The 19,172-nt window shown below is 41.3% G+C and overlaps 1 pseudogene across 1 annotated transcript; it reads left to right on the top strand.

The window, feature by feature from the left end:
- The first annotated feature begins 1,778 nt into the window (after nucleotides 1-1,778).
- On the top strand, nucleotides 1,779-18,631 carry LOC311229742 (protein unc-119 homolog B-like; annotated as a pseudogene). The gene is made up of 4 exons: nucleotides 1,779-1,854; nucleotides 8,903-9,012; nucleotides 17,055-17,220; nucleotides 18,519-18,631. The product of its transcript is annotated as a protein unc-119 homolog B-like (transcript).
- Nucleotides 18,632-19,172: the final 541 nt, after the last annotated feature.

Genomic DNA, 19,172 nt, shown 5'->3' with positions numbered 1-19,172 from the left:
TTGCTGAAAGAGGGGTGTGGCTCTAATGCAGTCCACTTTAGATGATGTGGAACAGTGGTTGGCTTATAGACATCCAATAAAATGTTTGTTCATATGGGTGGGTGGAGTCAGATAATAATAATAATTATAGATCTAGACAGCCTTTAAAAGTCATGTCCATGGATCAAATGGGATATCTTTATAAATTGTATCATAAATGTCATAAAAATCAAAAAATATTGTGTATTTTCATCAGATCCAGAGTTACATTTGTAGTCAAGGAGTAGGAGCAGGGACGTGCACAGGACTTTAGAGGGGCAGGTGCTCAAAGGCTGAAAAGGGCACTACACTTGTGTGTATATATTAAGCGAGCGCGCGCAGCACGTGAGCGCGATTTGTAAGGGCCCTTTTCGGGCGGGGGGCCCCCTTTTTATGCTTTTTGGGGGGTTTTGGTGATCAAATATTGAATATTGAACTATAATAATCAGTGCAGGAGCTCACTTATCCTTGAAAGACACTTTTATCACTGACTTAAAAGGCCCATACATCTCCATAAATGTTCAGGGGGGAGGGAATAAGTGCTTACCCTACAGACCCCAAGAAGTGCTGTATATTCTGTATTGTTTAATATAAATGCATTTTTTATTCCAATCCCGATTTGTATTTGAGATTCCCAAATCCCATCGGACTTGACTTCTTTGTGTCCCTCAATGAGTGTAATACCAGCATTCAACAGCGGTTTCTATCATGATCATCATCACCACCCACGCTATGCATAAAATATATAGGTCCGCGGAGAGGCATGCTGAGGAGGCCGTGCAAACTGCAATGGAATATGGGGCATCTCTCTCTCTTTACCTAATATTTTGATTCTATCCTGACATTTTTCAGTTGGAAGGGCAGTCTATATGCGTAACAGTAAAAAAAAAAAAAAAAAAAAAAATTATTTTTTTTCAAAAAGGGCACTTTTTTGATGAGGCTCAAAAAGGCAGGTGCTCAGGCACCCCTTGGCCTCTATGTGTGCACGTGCCTAGGAGGACACATTCAGTTGCATTATTATCCATGTGATATTGGTAATAATGGTCATATTGCCTTTTAAATTAAGATTATGTACCAGGCGAGGATATAAATATGATGTTTTCCTTCATTGTATCTCCATTTACTCTGGAATGGTAATATATGTGGGTTTACTTACACTGGATTCATATGTCCTAGCTTGTTACCTATCAAAGGAGACCAGACACATGCATATAGGCCTTATGGTTCAGGAGCTATCATGATTAATTTGGGACAAGTAATTTCGGACAGGAGCCCTGAAAAATATGCTTGGTATAGTGTTATAAAAGATATGATAGCACACATTTGGAGGCAACTGCTGCATTGCTATCACATATTTTCTAGCAGCAGGGATGTATACCTTCCCAAAAATCACTATGAAAGTTAGTCCCCCAAGATGGTAGCTGTGGCCCAAATTTGGGGCCCTGGCTCACGGCCTAATTGTTTCCCTATTTTTTTATGTATTATTATTGTACCCATTCTGCAATCTGTTAATACAATTTTCAATCAATCATCATCAATCAATCAAACTGTGCGGAGCATCCAACTATGGGGGTGATCCCGATTAACAGGGATGTAAAAGAAGGGGCTTGTCCCCCTCTAGTGGATGTCTCAAAAGGGGACCCCACACCATCCCCTCGCGCTCTTGATCTGGACGAGTTGTCATGGCATGTGCTTTCAAAAACAAGAACTCGGCCTGTCCCTCAACAGCAGCCTCTCTATAATCGTCATCATAACCTGTCACAGAGGAAGACCTACGGATACAGAGTGGACACATCACGCCCGAGGAGGTGTTGGGATTGCGGGTAGCTATGCGGGGTATGTGATGGGTGTACTGAAGTGAAGCCGAACAGACGAGCTGCTATACCCACAATTGCGTGTCCCTCTTGGGCATAACGTGAGCAGGTTCTTTTATGAATGCAAACTAAATTCAGCGTATAATACATGTGTTGTGTTTAATGGTTGCCATGTGAGAGTAGGTCCGCCCTGCTGCCTGATGAAGAGCCCTATTTGAACATTGTCTGGTTTGATGTTGATTAGTATACAGACCATCATTTCACCAGTCTCCAATACACTCACTTACAACCAATACAACCATTCAGTAAACATGATTCATGCATGTCCTTTTATAAAATAATAACAGTATAATAACAGTATAACTTTATTATCTAAAGATGGTAATAATAATAATAATAATAATAATAATTAATTAATTTTGTAAAGCGCTTTTCAAAGACCCAAAGTCGCTGACAATAGGCAAAAAAAAAGAAACAAAAAAAAAGAAACAGAACCACAGGGAAACGGAGGACAATAAGAATACACAGGAAACATAAAACCACGAGTAACGGATAACAAATACGGGAGTGAGTAGGGGAGACAGTCGAGAGGAGAGTAAGGGAAAACCAAGGGGGGTGGGGGGTGGCAGGAGAGGAGAGAACGTGGGGCAGGGGGAAATGCATGGTGGCGAGTTGGAGGAGGGTGGTTATGGGTAAGGAAGGTTGAATGCTTGGGAGAACAGGTAGGTTTTGAAGGTAAGTTAAGAGTATTGTGTTCATTCTTAAAGACAGTATAGGTTGAGTACTTTATTATCTAAAGATGGTAAGTTAGAGTGTTGTGTTCATTCATAGTTAAAGACAGTTGAGGTTGAGTACTTTATTATCTAAAGATGGTTAGAGTGTTGTGTTCATTCATAGTTAAAGACAGTTGAGGTTGAGTACTTTATTATCTAAAGATGGTTAGTTAGAGTGTTGTGTTCATTCATAGTTAAAGACAGTAGAGGTTGAGTACTTTATTATCTAAAGATGGTAAGTTAGAGTGTTGTGTTCATTCATAGTTAAATACAGTATAGGTTGAGAACCACTAAAGATGCTAAGTTAGAGTGTTATATTCATTCATAGTTAAAGACAGTAGAGGTTTAGTACTTTATTATCTAAAGATGGTAAGTTAGAGTGTTGTGTTCATTCATAGTTAAAGACAGTAGAGGTTGAGTACTTTATTATCTAAAGATGGTTAGTTAGAGTATTGTGTTCATTCATAGTTAAATACAGTAGGGGTTGAGTACTTTATTATCTAAAGATGGTTAGTTAGAGTGTTGTGTTCATTCATAGTTAAAGACAGTAGAGGTTGAGTACTTTATTATCTAAAGATGGTAAGTTAGAGTGTTGTGTTCATTCATAGTTAAAGACAGTAGAGGTTGAGTACTTTATTATCTAAAGATGGTAAGTTAGAGTGTTGTGTTCATTCAGTTAAAGACAGTAGAGGTTGAGTATACTTTATTATCTAAAGATGGTAAGTTAAAGTGTTTTGTTCACTCATAGTTAAACTCTCAATAAATGTCGAATTCAATAATTTGTGTGCAATACTGTTTACAGTTGTGGGACATGTGTGAGTTTATGTGCATAGTAAATCAGCATAGTTTTTTTGGTGAAGTGCCCCTTTAAGAACAAAAGTGAGCAGGAAGGAGCTGGGAGTCCTTCCAATCGGAATATGTTGTTTCTTTACACATATGTTGGATTATGAATATGTCTTTATAGCTACAAATGAATGACTAATTCGGTCAGAAAGCAGTAACACAACAGTTGCAATGTTGTGTTACTGCTGTTCTCGGCATAAGCCCCAATAAGACCGTCACCAGAGCTCAGCGATGCCGCTCGCGTGAGCATATTCTCCCCGCTGGTGATCGCAGCACGGAGGGTCGCGGACCAGCCTGGCAGCATTCATTTGTAGCTATAAAGACATATTCATAATCCAACATATGTGTAAAGAAACAACATATTCCGATTGGAAGGACTCCCAGCTCCTTCCTGCTCGCGTCTCACAGGGCTGAGCTGTGCACGGCTTTAGTCTCAGTCGAGTGAGGAGGAGCGGAACTTCGGAAGACCGCTGGTTCTCCAACATACAGCGGTGTGCTCTTCAGAATGTACCGGGAGAAACGTTTACTGTACCCCGCAGACATAATAAGCATATAAGCAGTGTTTACTAACGTTATTAGTTACGTTATTTCTGACCGAATTAGTCATTCATTTGTCTAGCACAGTCTCTAACAGTGTAACAGTAAGAAGCATTTTGGATAAAAGTATTCTGTACTTCTGTATGACAACAATGTATGCCTTTCAAATGTTAAATGATTAAATGATACACAGCGAAATCTACGCTCTCGCCTCTCATCCTGCTTTCGCCAACGGCAGCGATGTGAAAGGCGAAGCGAACTCCAGCAGTAGCGTGCTTGCCGCTGGGGCTGCCGCGGGGCGTGGCCGCGGCGGGTCACGTGCCTGTCGGGGCCAATCAGGCCTACCCCGGAAATAGGAACGGTTGCGGAACTGATACAGGCGTCCGGTACTGAGCACTGGCTCACTTCCTTGTTGTCGTGTTGTGTTGTTCTTGTGTTCCGTTATGTTGTGTCATGTCATGTTGTTGTTGTGTTGTTGTGTCATGTTGTGTTGTTGTTGTTGTGTTGTGTCATGTCGTGTTGTTGTTGTGTCGTGTTGTGTCGTGTTGTTGTTGTGTTGTGTCGTGTTGTTGTGTTGTGGTTGTGTTGTGGTTGTGTCGTGTTGTTGTTGTGCCATGCTATGCAGTTCTTATGTTGTGTGTTCTGTTGCTTTGTAGTGTTGTGCTGTTCTGTGTTATATTGCAGTGTTGCCCTAGTTGTGTGTGTGTGTGTTTGTGTGTGTGTGTAGTAGTAGTAGTCCAATGTGAACCTAACATGTGAAGACAGTCAACAATAAAATGCATACGTATATATTTATGCATTAAGGTACATTCATTCCATCGGCTATTTGATTTGATGTTTCTGTTTGATGTTCTGAATGTGAGCTAAAAATTTATGGATAGTAATAAAAGCTCCGCTGCCCCCTACTGGTATTTAAGTAGTGGTCCCTAAAGAAGAAGAAGAGGAACTTTGACAGGTAGGGACCAACAGCTACACTGCCCAGCCCATAATGATCACAATAATGAATATCAACTGTTATGATTTGGGGGTGATATCAAGGCCTATGATGGATTAAGTAATCTAATTTGTGCCTTGTTGACGTGCAATCAGAGATTACAGAAACATAGATCAGAAAGCAGCACAAGCAGCACTTCTATGTGGAGAGAGAGAGAGGGAGAGAGAGAGAGAGAGAGAGAGAGAGAGAGAGAGAGAGAGAGAAAAACAGCTCAACAGACATCTTAGGAGCTCAGCAGAGACATCCTTGTACTGTTTCTCTGAAAGATCTTCTGAAAAGCTAGCAGTCAGAAGCTACCACCATAATAGTGTGTCCCCCAATGCTGTCATTACAAAATAGACATGGTAATCAGACACAGGGTAGAATTTAGGGTCCAATTTAACTGGAGAAACTGAATACACCGCTATTAATGTCTCATTACCATAGCTGTCTCATTGCCGTAGCTGTCTCATTAACGTGGCTGTCTCTCATTCATGTCACAACTGAGCCTGGAGGGCTCTTCAACTCACTTGGCAGCACCGTTGGCATCAGTTGGTAATAGCAAAGTTAGCTAACATAACCGTGCAGATGATGCACTCGGGTTGAGGGCTATTGACATCTCCAGATAGTCCAACTATACTAGGGCTGCTCGGCTGTGGCAAAAATCATAATCACGATTATTTTGATTGATATTGGAATCACGATTATTATACACGATTACTCATCGGTTTGAGAACATCATATGATGACACTGATATGATGACTGAATTTGTTTTACATTTTCTTCCCCGACCAAAGGCTGCCTTTCTGTCATCTTCTACAAGTTACCAAAGATTAATTTAGTTTCAAATGACCTGGAACACCCCGTGGCTCCCTCCTCCCTCTCAACACCAACTGAAACCACTGTTTGGGCTTGAGGGAGGGGCGGAGCGCACCGCTGTGAAGGAAGGGTGTGACACAAAATGAGAGCAACGTGGCATGATGCAACACAGTAATCGTTTTATCTTTCATGATTGTGGGAAGTCAAAATCGTAATTGGAATTGAAACTCGATTAACCGCCCAGCCCTAAAGTATACCATACGCAAGATAATGTTTCATTATACTGCCAACAGCATTTTTTTTTTTTTTTATCAACTTTTTCTCCTTCTTTTTCTATTTTTCTCCCATCCCAATTTAGTCGTGCCAATTCCCCCCTCCCCTGTCTTGATCGTTGCTCGCATGTGCCCCCCACTGGTCGGTCGTAGGGAGGGTTGAAGAATCTATCGCATGTCCCCTCCGATACATGCGGAGTCAGCCAGCCACTTCTTTTCACCTGCCAGCGTGGACTCTCATTGGCGAGGTGTAACGTGTGGGAGGCTCACACTACCCTCGCCATCTCCTGTCCTTGCTGTGCAAGCGCCCTGACCGACCTGTAGGAGTCGCTGTTTACAACGACCAGATTACCACCCATCGACTTCCCTGCCGCTGACTCTGCCAATTGAGTCAGTATGACACCCCTTCCTGACAGGGAGCGACGTGAGCGAGCGTGATTGCGAAAATGATTAAAATGTATTAGTTTCAATCAGACTATCCTGACCTGCTGCGAGCGACAGCGAACTGAGCAGCGATGTCGTCCACCCCTCAGATATTCGCTCGCTGTGTCTCTAGTTGAGCGATTACGCGGCCGAGTCCCGCCCCTAAACACTTTTTATTGGTCAAGAATCGCAGGCCCCCCCCACGTGTGCTTCCAGGTAACACACACACACACAGACACACTCGGACACGCGCCGCCTCATATCAGGATATCAGGAGTTCGCTCGCTCGCTCCCTGTCAGGAACCGGTGTGATGGCCGGCCCAATCGGGAGGCAATGCTGACAGCCGGATTCGATACCGGTGTCTTACGCGTTGGTGACGAGCGCTTAGATCGCTGCGCCACCCAGCCGCCTGTCAACAGCATTTCTTGATGTGGACTGCCTTCCTTTTTGTCAACTGGTTAGATTGGCTTCTGTGTTCAAATCTGTCCATTCTGGCATATCTCCTGGTGTTATCTCCTGGTGTTATCTGATAAATTGATAAGTCAAATACGAGGGCCACATAGCTACAAAATAGCCTATGATAATACAATGATTGATTGATTGATTGATTGATTGATTGATTGATTGATTGAAAACTTTATTAACAGATTGCAGAATGGGTACAATACAGTACGGCTCAATACACACAATTGTTACGGGGATGCAGACCAGAGAAAGACTTGCGTCTTGTTTACATCAGGGTCCCCCATTTTCAATTCATCATAATATATATGACATACATGACATACAGATAGACAGTACTGTTATATCCAGGCATTTATGACATACCATATCTACAAATATACAGTACTATTTAAAAGTAACGCCTGTCATTGGAAACTGATTAATAGACAGAGTTTCTAAAAAGAAAGTATATACATTATATACATTTGAGAGTATATACATTTGAGGGGGAAGCAACTGTACATTGGAGGAGGTTGGGTAGGTGGGGTGGGGAGGGGTTGTAAATGCTAACAGAAATAGGCCAGGCTTCCTACAAGGGTTCCAGTCCTTATCAACAGGTAGCCAACCCATCACATACAATACAGTACTAAAAGTGAATAATACAGTTAATTAGGAATATCCCTTACAGTAGCCCATAGAGGCCTGGGCTCGGCTGCTTTCACTGTTCATCCTGGAAACCATGACAGGGACTGGCGATGACCTCGTTCAATTCAAGATGAGATAAAAGTCGCTGGGTCAAATTTCTCCAAAGAGGCGTTCCATTAAGATCCACGAAAAGGGGAAATGACAGGCTTCTTTCACGCAATCCGTTGAGGGGTTCGTCTCGCTGTCAGTATCATTCACGTGTTCTGCCTGGCGCTTTGTCTTTACTTGCAGTCACAGAACTCAACCACCTGTCTGGCCGGCTCGCCGGGTGTTAGCAAGTGCACGTTATGAGAAGTGTGTGTCGGTTACATTTTCAGGAAACAGAAGAGTTTTTGTATCTCTGCATACTGTGCATCTCACGTTTCCATCGAAGTTGGAGCAAATAGTTACCTGCTGTCAAATGAGTTGCCTTTCTTCCATTCTCTCCACTATAGCTTGTCCAGTTAGCCAAGAGAGAGAGAGGGGCAGATGAGGTTAGCATAATCATCTGCCTCTTCCTCTTCCCCTATCGGTCTGTCCTGCGTTGGCCCTTACAACATTCTGTTTGTGCTGGCAGCAGTCCCGGCAGGTGTATCAGGTGTCAGTTTTCTTCAAGTTAACAAGCTTCCTTGTTTTCTTTTGTACATTACTTCATTCGTACTTGCCCATGAAGGTGATTCGGCATGTGGACCGAGCAGGACTGAGAAAGGAAATTATTTTCGGATGTTTGAGTTGATAAACAGAAAGAAAGTTTATGGCATTGCGCCACATAATGGTGATGGTAGGAATACCATGTCGGTAGCTGGATCTTTATCAATAGTGAATTGGTGATGAATTAACTCCATGCATGAATCACACCAATTGAAAGGAGTTTTCTTTACTTTAACACTGACTTTACTACATGATCCAACAATACTCCCCCGTAGTTCACACCCTGGTTTCTTCCTCTTGGGGCCATGCATGTTCACAGCAAATCTTTTGACAATCCGACCATCACTTTTCAGTTTGGCCTGATGTTGGAACTAGAGGAAAGGTCATGGGGTCACCAAAATCAATAGGTCCTTTTCCTCTTGTGGTCATGATCGTTCATAGTAAATCCTCTTGGTAATTCAACCACAGTGTTTGGAGATATCTTGTTCACAGTCAGATAAACAGACAGGGGTGAAAACACACATTGGTGGAGATAATGACTCTCTATTAATTTAATACCAAAATCCTCCGCTGGGCTTGTTATTTGAACATAATCCCAGTAGCAGTGGTTTGAAGTGTTTGTGGTGTGTGTGTGTGTTGTGGTTCTCAGAGGACGATGAGGAGGATGGGGAAATAGATTCTACTGCTGGACGATTTGTGCGCTACCAGTTCACCCCGGGCCTTCCTGCGACTGAGGACCGTGGGAGCAACGCGAGTCACGTTCACATCACCAACATACGTACACGCAGGTCAAGTATCTCAAATAACTTACTTAAAGACCCCTCCATGCCCTCTGCCCCCCAGTAGCTATCTGACCTCCTCCACCCCTACACACCCTCCCAGAGGCTGCGATCCTCAGACACAGATCTGGAAATGGAGTGCAAACGTAACAGTAAAGTGCAATAGTAATATACAATGTACAAGTGATTAAACTGGGTATAAAATATATCAATTAGTACTACTGAGTAATAGTGCTAATCAGATATATACAGAGTTGTAGAATGAATATGTACACAGTGATACAGGTATAAATACACTATGGTAGTAAGTCAGACTGGCCAGCAGCGTAACTTGTAAGAGTAGGTAAGGGATATGTACAGATATAGATATAGTCTCTACAGATATGTAAAAAGGATTATATGCAGGTACAGGTGTATGCACAGACAGATGTGGATATAGAGTCAGATAAGGAGTATAACAAGCGATCGGTGGTGGAACGAGCGTGTGGCTCTCATCGTAGACCACCTCCTGCTCCGTCTGGGGGTTGTTGAGTGGGTTCATCAACCAGTGGGCCAGCGCATATCCATGATCTCCTAATACAGTAAAACAAGTCATTAGAAGAATAGAAGCCTATTGTTGCTGGAACAATTAATTACACACAAATACTTACCAATTAGCCAATGCGTCTCCAGCATCTCCTTGCTCGAGGCGCATTACCCACAGAGCTGTTCTGTAAGATGTAGGAGTCGTGTACACCTCCTGGGAAGCGGGAGACCACTTTGAGCTGGTGGTTCTGGGCATCGCAGATGATTTGAACGTTGATGGAGTGGTATTGCTTTCTGTTGTTGAGATATGGAAACTCATCTGGGGAGGGTGCCTTGATGCGCACGTGCATGCAGTCAATTGCGCCAATGGGGTTGGGCAGACCAGCAATGGCATGGAATCCTCTCTTGACTGGGATCTGTTGTTGTTCAGTATATGGGAATTGGATGTATTGTGTGGCCAGTTGTATGATTCTATCCACAACTCGCTGGAGGCTGCGGCTGATGGATGGCTGCGATATGCCCACCCTGTCTCCTAGCTCCCTCTGGAATGTCCCAGTGGCTAGAAATGTATCACTGATTATTGGATGGCATGGCTCATTTTACATGATTGATGTTCAAGTTCACGTGCAAGTTCAAGGTTTTATTTGTCACATGCAACATCATACCAGTAAGATGAGCAGTGGAATGGTTCTCCACTGGCTCTTACAATGTGCACACTAAGCAATGTAAGAAATAAAACGAACAATAAAAAACAACAATAGAGAACAAGCCAGTATATGGACTATTAATACAAAATGGCAAATATATAGCCTACATGAAAGGAATGGGATGTGCTGAGAGCAGAATGTAGATGTGTCCATTCTTCGGGACATCACAATGCCTCGTTGAATCATGACTATAAATGTAAAACGTAATTGTTAATGATACAAATATTCTCGTATTCTTTATTGTTATTATAATTATTTAAATCCGAGGATGCAAATAGTCACATCGTCAAATTTGCAGATGATTCTGTAATTGTTAGTCTCCTGAGTGACAATGAGGCCAGCCATGGGTGGCCCAGTAGATGACTTTGTTTCCTGGTGCGATGAGGCATTTCTACAACTAAATGTCACAAAGACTAAAGATATGTGCATTGATTTTAGACGATCTTCACTAGCTCCTCAGAGTAGTGTCATTAATGGCCAGACAGTGGATTTGGTGACCACTTATAAATATCTCGGTTCCATTATTGACAATCGTCTGAAATTTGATTTTAACATTGTATAGTTTGAGCCTTTATCCAAAAATCACAAGACCCAGCCGAATCACATCCCATTGTGCCACTCTGATAGACAATATATTTACAAATATTATAGAAAACAATACAGTGAGTGGATTACTAATAAATGACATCAGCGACCATTTACCAGTTTTTACAGTTTATGACAACAACTACACAGAAAACAAGCAGGACAATAAACTACAATTTAAACGAGTGAGGACAGAAGAATCAATGAACGCTTTCAAAAATGATTTGCTACTACAAAATTGGGAGATAGTATACAAAGAGGAAGACACTGATAAAGCATATGAAACATTCTTATCTATATTTAACTTATTATATCATAAACATTGTCCAATAAAAGAATATACCGGTAAACATAAACACTCAGACAGCCCATGGATCACAAGGGGATTACAGAATGCATGTAAAAAGAAAAATACACTATATAGAGAATTTATAAAACATAAAGAGGCAGAAAATAAATATAAGAAATATAAAAATAAGTTAACTAATATTATGAGAAGATGTAAGAAGGATCATTATAGTAGAATATTAGATAACAACAAATATAATATTAAAGGTGTTTGGAATATATTAAATGGTATTATCAGGAATAGATCAAGACAAATAAACTATCCTCAGTATTTTATGGAAAATGATCAAACTATTAGCAATATGGATGATGTGGTTAACAACTTTAATAATTTTTTTGTAAATATTGGACCAGAATTAGTGGGGAAAATCCCAGATCCAGTGACTCCTGAAGACATAAAAGACAATTATATTGAAAGAAATCCTAGTTCAATGTTTCTGGAAGTGGTAGATGACAATTAAATTATAGAAACGACTAAAACAAGACATCTACAGACAGTAATGAAATAGATATGCATAGTAAACAATGTCATTAGTGGGATTTCAAAACCACTCACGCACATCTGCAATTTATCATTCAAAACTGGTCGATTTCCGAATAAAATGAAAATAGCAAAAGTCATACCTCTGTTCAAGACTGGAGATAAACACCACTTCACAAATTATAGGCCTGTTTCTCGACTTCCTCAGTTTAAAAAAGTATTAGAAAAACTCTTCAACAACAGATTAGATAAATTCATTGATAAACATAATTTACTCACCGATAGCCAGTATGGATTCAGAACACACCGGTCAACATCACTAGCATTAATAGAACTCATTGAAAAAATCACAAATTCCATAGATTAAAAATAACATGTAGCTGGAGTATTCATTGATTCATTGATGAAAAAGCATTTGATAATATTAATCATGATATATTAATCAGGAAATTGGAAAGATATGGGATCAGGGGGGTAGTATTGGACTGGGTGAGAAGCTATCTAAATAAAAGATTTTTTGTGACAATTTGTGACAATGAGAGATTATAAATCTGAATGTTTGGACATTGCTTGTGGTGTCCCCCAGGGGTCAGTGTTGGGTCCAAAACTGTTCATCTTGTACATTAACAATATATGTAAAGTATCCAATATATTTAAATGTATTTTATTTGCAGATGACACTAATCTTTTTTTTTCTGGTGAGAATATCCAGCAGCTTTTAGAGGTCATCACATCTGAAATGAAGAAATTAAAAAAATCGTTTGATAGAAACAAATGATCACTTGTGGGGTGGCTTTGGCTCAGGGGTAGAGCGGGTCGTCCAATGATCGAAGGGTTGGTGGTTCGAATCCCGCTCAAGCCCTTGTCCATCCCATCGCCGTTGTGTCCTTGGGCAAGACACTTAACCTACTTGCCTCGTATGAATGTGTATGCATGTGAATGAATGTTGGTGGTGGTCGGAGGGGCCGTAGGCGATGATTATTCGCCACGCTTCCGTGAGTCTGCCTCAGGGCAGCTCTGGCTGCAATTGTAGCTTACCATCACCGGTATGACTGTGTATGAATGAATAATGGACTCTGTGAAGCGCTCTGGGTGTCATGAAGAGCGCTATATAAATCCAAGCCATTATTAAAACTAAAATTATGTTATTTGGAAACTGTATAGATTAAATACTCAAGTACAAGTTAAAATAAATGATGTGATTATTGAAAGAGTTTATGAAAATAAATTCCTAGGTGTAATAATAGACCATAAAATCTGTTGGAAACCTCACATAAAACATGTCCAATCTAAACTGTCAAGAAGCATTTCAGTCATGAGTAAAGTAAAGCACATTCTGGATAGAAAATCACTCTACATTCTCTACTGTTCACTAGTTTTACCATATTTAAATTACTGTGCTGAAGTCTGGGGAAACACTTATAATTCTACACTACAACCACTTTTTATACTCCAAAAAGGGCCATAAGGATAGTTCACATTACAGGTTATCGTGATCACACAAACATATTATTTTTAAAGTCAAAAACATTCAAGTTAAATGATCTTGTGGAATTTAAAACGGCACAATTAATGTATAAAGCAAAAGGTCATGTACTTCCAGGAAACATTCAAGAACTGTTCTTTGATAGGGAGGGGGGTTATAATCTGAGGGGAGAACTCAATTTAAAAGTTCTAATGAGAAGACACTGCATCTCAATATGTGGAGTGAAACTGTGGAACAGTCTAAATGTGGTGCTAAAGCAATGTCCAAACATGAGACAATTCAAACTGATGTATAAGGAAATTATGTTCACGAGGTACAGGGATGAGGAAGGGACTTGATATTCACGGGTGTTTACATTTGTATTTTATTTCTTTCATGTTTTACATATATAGTTTTTTTTGTTTTGTTTTGCATATATATATATATATATATATATATATATATATATATATATTTTTTTTTTAATGTTTTAAATTAGTACACTCATTTGAGTAGTGGAAAAGGGGTAGGATTAAATAAGTGTATACTTCTTCCTACTCCTTTTTCGAACATGTAAATTGAGTTATGTTTTGCTTTCTTTTTAATTATTATTTTGTTTGAGTTATGTTTTGATTTTGTTTAGTTATTAATTTTGTTTGTATTCATTTACCGAAATAAAGATTTCAAATCAAAATCAAATCCAATCAAAAACATTGAAATGGTCTGTAAGAAAGGTCAGCAGCGCCTCTTCTGTCTAAGGAAGCTAGCCAAATTTCAGGTGGATAAGTCCTTGATGATCTTGTTTTATAGGGCCTTCATAGAGTCTGTTGTTTCCTTTGCTGCCATTTGTTGGTATGGAAACCTTGGCATTAAACAGAAGAATGCCCTTAATGGGATTGTGAGGGGGGCTAGCAAGATTGTGGCGGTACAATTCAGCTGTCTCAGTCATATGATGAGCAGGTGCTCAGGAAGGCATCATCGATTAGAGTGGACAGCTCTCTCACCACCTAAATCCGGAGTATCAATTATTGCCTTCCGGCCAACAATTTGGAGACCCCTGCAGCTAAAAACAATAGATACAAATTCTCATTTATACCTACCTCCATTCGTGCCATCAATGGAGAGGATGCAGGAGAGGGAGGCTTTGAGGTGGGTGGGTGGGTGGGTGTCACCAACACCGGGAGACACTAGGATTCGCCTGTTCGAATCCAGCTCCCGGCGTTGCTATCAGCTTGGCTGTCCTCTCACGCTGATACAATTGGCTGTATCAGGGGGTGGGAAGCTGAAGGGTGGGTCCTGGGCGTTGTGGACAGCGACCCCTACAGTTCGGTCGGGGCGCCTGCTCAGCGAGGGTTGGATCTGAGGAGAGATAGTGTGGCCTCCCACACGCTACACTCTCCCCGGTGAGAACCTGCGCGGCCAGGTTGGCCTGCCCCAGGCTGCACATGCGTCGGAGGAAAGCATGTGACAGTCTCCGGTCTCCCGGACCAACAGTAGGGGAAAGTACGCAACAACCAGGAAGGGTGGGATGGGAGAAAAAACGGGAAAAAGGAGGGGAAGAAAGATATAAAAAAAAAAAAAAAAAAACAATACTCTCTTATTATTTTTCTTATATTCTTGCTTACCTGTCTGTTAACACTTTCAGTGCCACCAGGTGGCGCCAGAGTTAGCGCTTGAATGCCACCATCGGCGCCAATGTTAACCTTAATATCGCCTAATCTATGTTTTAAATTATGGCTATGTGTCTAATCTGCCCGTCGCTTATCAAATAATCCTTTTCCAGTCAGTGCTGTCAAGGCAGATTGGTTTTTTATCGTCTCATTTCCGTTTGAGAGCATTTTGAAAAGCACCCGTTTTGAGGTAAAAAACAGCCCATTCTGGGCCATTCTGTAATAATCGTCTTTTACTGGAATATTCCAGAACGTTGATATTTGTCGGCCTATTTATGAATTGTTTTCAAATAAACGCTAGATGATCAATATTATACGTACACGCACGCCCATTCGAGCCGCGCGCTGATAATAGCCTTGTTCATTTCCTCTTGGATTTTTACAGTGAAACCGATAGAGGACATTTCACAAAACAGCTTATATCTTCATCAAAATGAGTCTGATTATCCTAACACTGATAACATAGATTCCTTACCTGACATCAGATGATATCCAACTGGTATATTCCAATTCCTGATCAAGTGTATAGATCTAACGTGTGTACAGTAGAACACATGATTCCGCGGAGCTCAGAGGCTCCAGAATGAACTGTGGTAACCCCGGCTGCATCAGTGGACTGGAAAATGTGGAGTACAGGATTTTTTCCCCCATCCATTTTCATTGAGTCCATTCCAAAATCCCTTATGTCATCTGGGAGACGATAGGGGGCGCTTTTTTCCACATCTGATCGCCGGCGGCTCTCGGGTAGACTAGGGTAGGCTCGCGTGATGCAATATGATTTCAGATCGCTTAAAAAAAATAAAAATAAAAAATCCGAGAATTCTCGTGAGTGGCTTTCAACGTAATATTAATAATTCCGAGAAAACTCGTGAGTGGCATAGAAAGTGTTAAGAGAACAATAAGAAAAGCCACCGCCACATTCATCAAGCCGTTCTTAAAGTCCAAATCTGTTCTTACCCAGGTTTTGTACATTGGAATACTGACAAGGCCATACTTGGTCTTCACTGTACAACTGGGTTAGGACATTTGTAGGGGCCAGTTTCGAATTGCAGTCTCCCGTAGGTGTTCTTTGAGAGTGTTTTTGAAAGTGGGTAGTGATTCACATTCCTTTACAGCTTTGGGTAGGGCTCTCGTGTATTACTGGGTTTAAGTCAGTTGTTTATTTATTTATGTTTTACTGTTTGCATACGAGGTGGTCCGCAAATGTTCTTGATAACAATCTAGTGGTCCGCATAAAACCGAAGTTTGGGAACCACTGATATAGACTATCTCTAAATATGCGTTCTATGCTACGTATACAGTACTGCATATCTGTATAAATGTCATGATATATATCTGTATATCTGTATGTTGTGTATGTCATAAATGTCATTATGAATTGAAAATGGGGGACCCTGATCATGTAAACAAGACAAAAGTCTTTCTCTGGTCTGCATCCCCTTAACAATTGTGTGTATTGAGCTGTACTGTATTGTACCCATTCTGCAATCTGTTAATAACATCTTCAATCAATCAATGGCCTGGGCGGCCAGAGCATAACTGTTCTAACAGTAATATATTATCCATTTCAGACAGAACGCACGCAATACGTTATAATAATAATAATAATTATTGAAAAGTTCTGTATTTTTAAAGTCGTATTTGGGGGCAATTAACCAATAGTATGCTTTTTTTATTTATTTTTTTTTTGGGTAAGAGTTTCTTATTTCGGTAAGAGTGCTCTCGACCACTCTTATAATTTGTTCTTGCCTGAGAAAAAAGCAACAATAAGAAAACGTTGCTGAATCCCAGGTAAGAACAAAGTAAGAGGAAATGCTAGTTAAGAACGAAATCTGTTCTTATATCGCTTCATGCATGAGGCCCATTGTTATTATTATTTCTTCTGCTTATGTTTTATTTGTAAAGCGTCATTGGGTTTCATGAAAGGCGCTATATAAATCCACGCAATTTTTATTCTACATCTGAACAAAACAATCAGCACCCCTGGCAGTAGACCACAAGCATACACACAGACACACCCCCCACACACACACACACACACACACACACACACACACACACACACACACACACACACACACACACACACACACACACACACACACACACACACACACACACACACACACACACACACACACACACACACACACAGACCATTTTGCCTGTGTTGTATGACATAACTGCATTGTTGTAATATAATGACTACTCTCTCTTTCTGGCTCTCTTTCATCCACTCAGAGTGGAATTCACAGTGGGACGTCAGCCTTTAAACAACTTCCGGATGATCGAGAGACATTATTTCCGTGACTAGCTGCTGAAGAGCTTTGACTTTGATTTTGGCTTCTGTATACCAAACAGCAGTAACACCACATCTACGAGTTCCCTCAGCTGTCCCAGAGCCTGGGTGAGTCACCGCTAGGGCTGAGCAGTATAGTCATGTTTATCCTTTATGCTCTTATCTGTGTGTTCGTATTGTTTTAGTTTTTTCCACACTGCAAATTTTGCCATCTTTAGTTTGTCCCAGACAAAATGTCCCTGTGGTGGACAACGTCTTTTGTTTGTGAATGATGGTCGGCCGACTTGGGTCATTCGGTGAAACGGGGTCATGGACGGTCAGTTATGATCCATGCCGTCCTCGGCTCTGAGAACGTTTTGGTTTTGGCAGTATCGGACATCTTGGGGCAAAGATGCCCAGATTCTGCAGTGTGGCTGGTGCCAGGGGGGCGGTCCAGGTGAGTGACGAATAGGAACACAGAAGGCAATGACAGCAGGCTTGACAGGCCGGGGTAAAAAGAACAATCCAGAGAGACTCCCTGGGCGATCTGCGCATGCAGAGTTTGAGGAGTAGGTGCGGAAAAGTGATTATAGCTCGGCAGAGAAAGTGCTGATCGACTTGGGATTGGTCTCTCCGTGTTCAGGAGACTCAGGCGTGTAAAAAGGTCTATTGGAACATGTCTCCAGCACTCCCACAGCAGTAGCTACAACCACTTACGTCAAGGTTCTAATCAACATTAATTAATTTCATCCCCCCGCGCTCTCCCATGAGCTGAAAATACCGGAAGTGTTGTGGTGGTCTATAGTAACTCTCTGACCACGACAGACCACAAACTACAAGTACGACAGCAGAACAGCATCAACTCGCAGTCTGACAAGGTTGAAAAGTAAGATTTGACATATAATATACTGTATATATATAATATAATAAATGCTAAATACTAGTAGTGGTGGCATGTAAGGTGATAAATACATAAATAAATATATTTACAAAGTGTTTAATAATGAATATGAACAGGTTTTAGGTTAAGAAATAGAAAAGGGGAGGTATTTAAAGAGGAAAATGCACAAGGTGGGAGCGAATGACAAGCGACAGTGGCTCGGGGGGGTAGAGCAGTCGTCTGGTAATCCGGAGGTTTCGATTCCCGCTCCTCCCGGGCAGCGTGTCAAAGTGTCCTTGAGCAAGACACTTGACCCCTAATTGCTCCCGATGAGCAGGTTGGCACCTTGCATGGTTGCCTCCGCCGTCAGTGAGTGAATAGGTCAAATGTGAGGAATAGGGGTGCTGACTGGTCTATGCTTCCTCCTGAAATTCCTAAAATACTCATTATGTGTATTGATCCTCATGAGTATTGTGATACTGATATTAATTTCTAACCTTATCGCCCAAACCCTCGTTGTTTGACGTGTGTGTCTTTTGCCTTGCAGTTGGTCAGACGGTGGAGTGTCCTTATGAGACCAGGTCAGACAGCTTCTACTTCGTGGACAACCAGCTGGTGATGCACAACAAGGCAGACTATGCTTACAATGGAGGCCAGTGATACTAGTCTGCCTTCTGGTGTCCACACACACACACACATGGACACAAAGACATACCCACAAACATCTATAAACACACGTGCACACCCACACACATTTTAATTTCTTGTGGCAGTCCATTGACTTACATTAATCCCTTAACCCCTTATTACCCTAACCTCAAAGGTACACGCACACCAACATTATAGGAAATGTGCTTACCGTCTTCTCCAGAGTCAGTCAAGAAATAAATACCAATTTCCTCTCTGTGCATTCAGTAGAGAAACCTATCCGGCTTCAAGCTAGCCTAGCTTAGCACAAATTAATAGAAGTGTATATGTACCAGCTAGCCTAGCTGTTGGCCAAAAACACCTCTCCCGGATTGTTAAACTAAGCTAGTGGTCCATATCCGCTTCCATTCATTTGTGCTAAGCTAGGCTAGCTTGCAGCCGGATAGCTTTCTACTGAACACACAGAGAGGAAACTGTCTGACTCTGGAGAAGACGGTAAGCGCATTTCCCATGTTGGCTTGTTCCTTTAGGAAACAGCACTCACAGCTCTATG

The sequence above is a fragment of the Notolepis coatsorum genome (assembly GCF_963971535.1).
Source record: "Notolepis coatsorum genome assembly, chromosome: 6".
NCBI classification, from domain to species: Eukaryota; Metazoa; Chordata; class Actinopteri; order Aulopiformes; family Paralepididae; genus Notolepis; species Notolepis coatsorum.
Note: the sequence above shows the minus strand (reverse complement) of the source record. Positions and strands in the feature narration are given on the sequence as shown.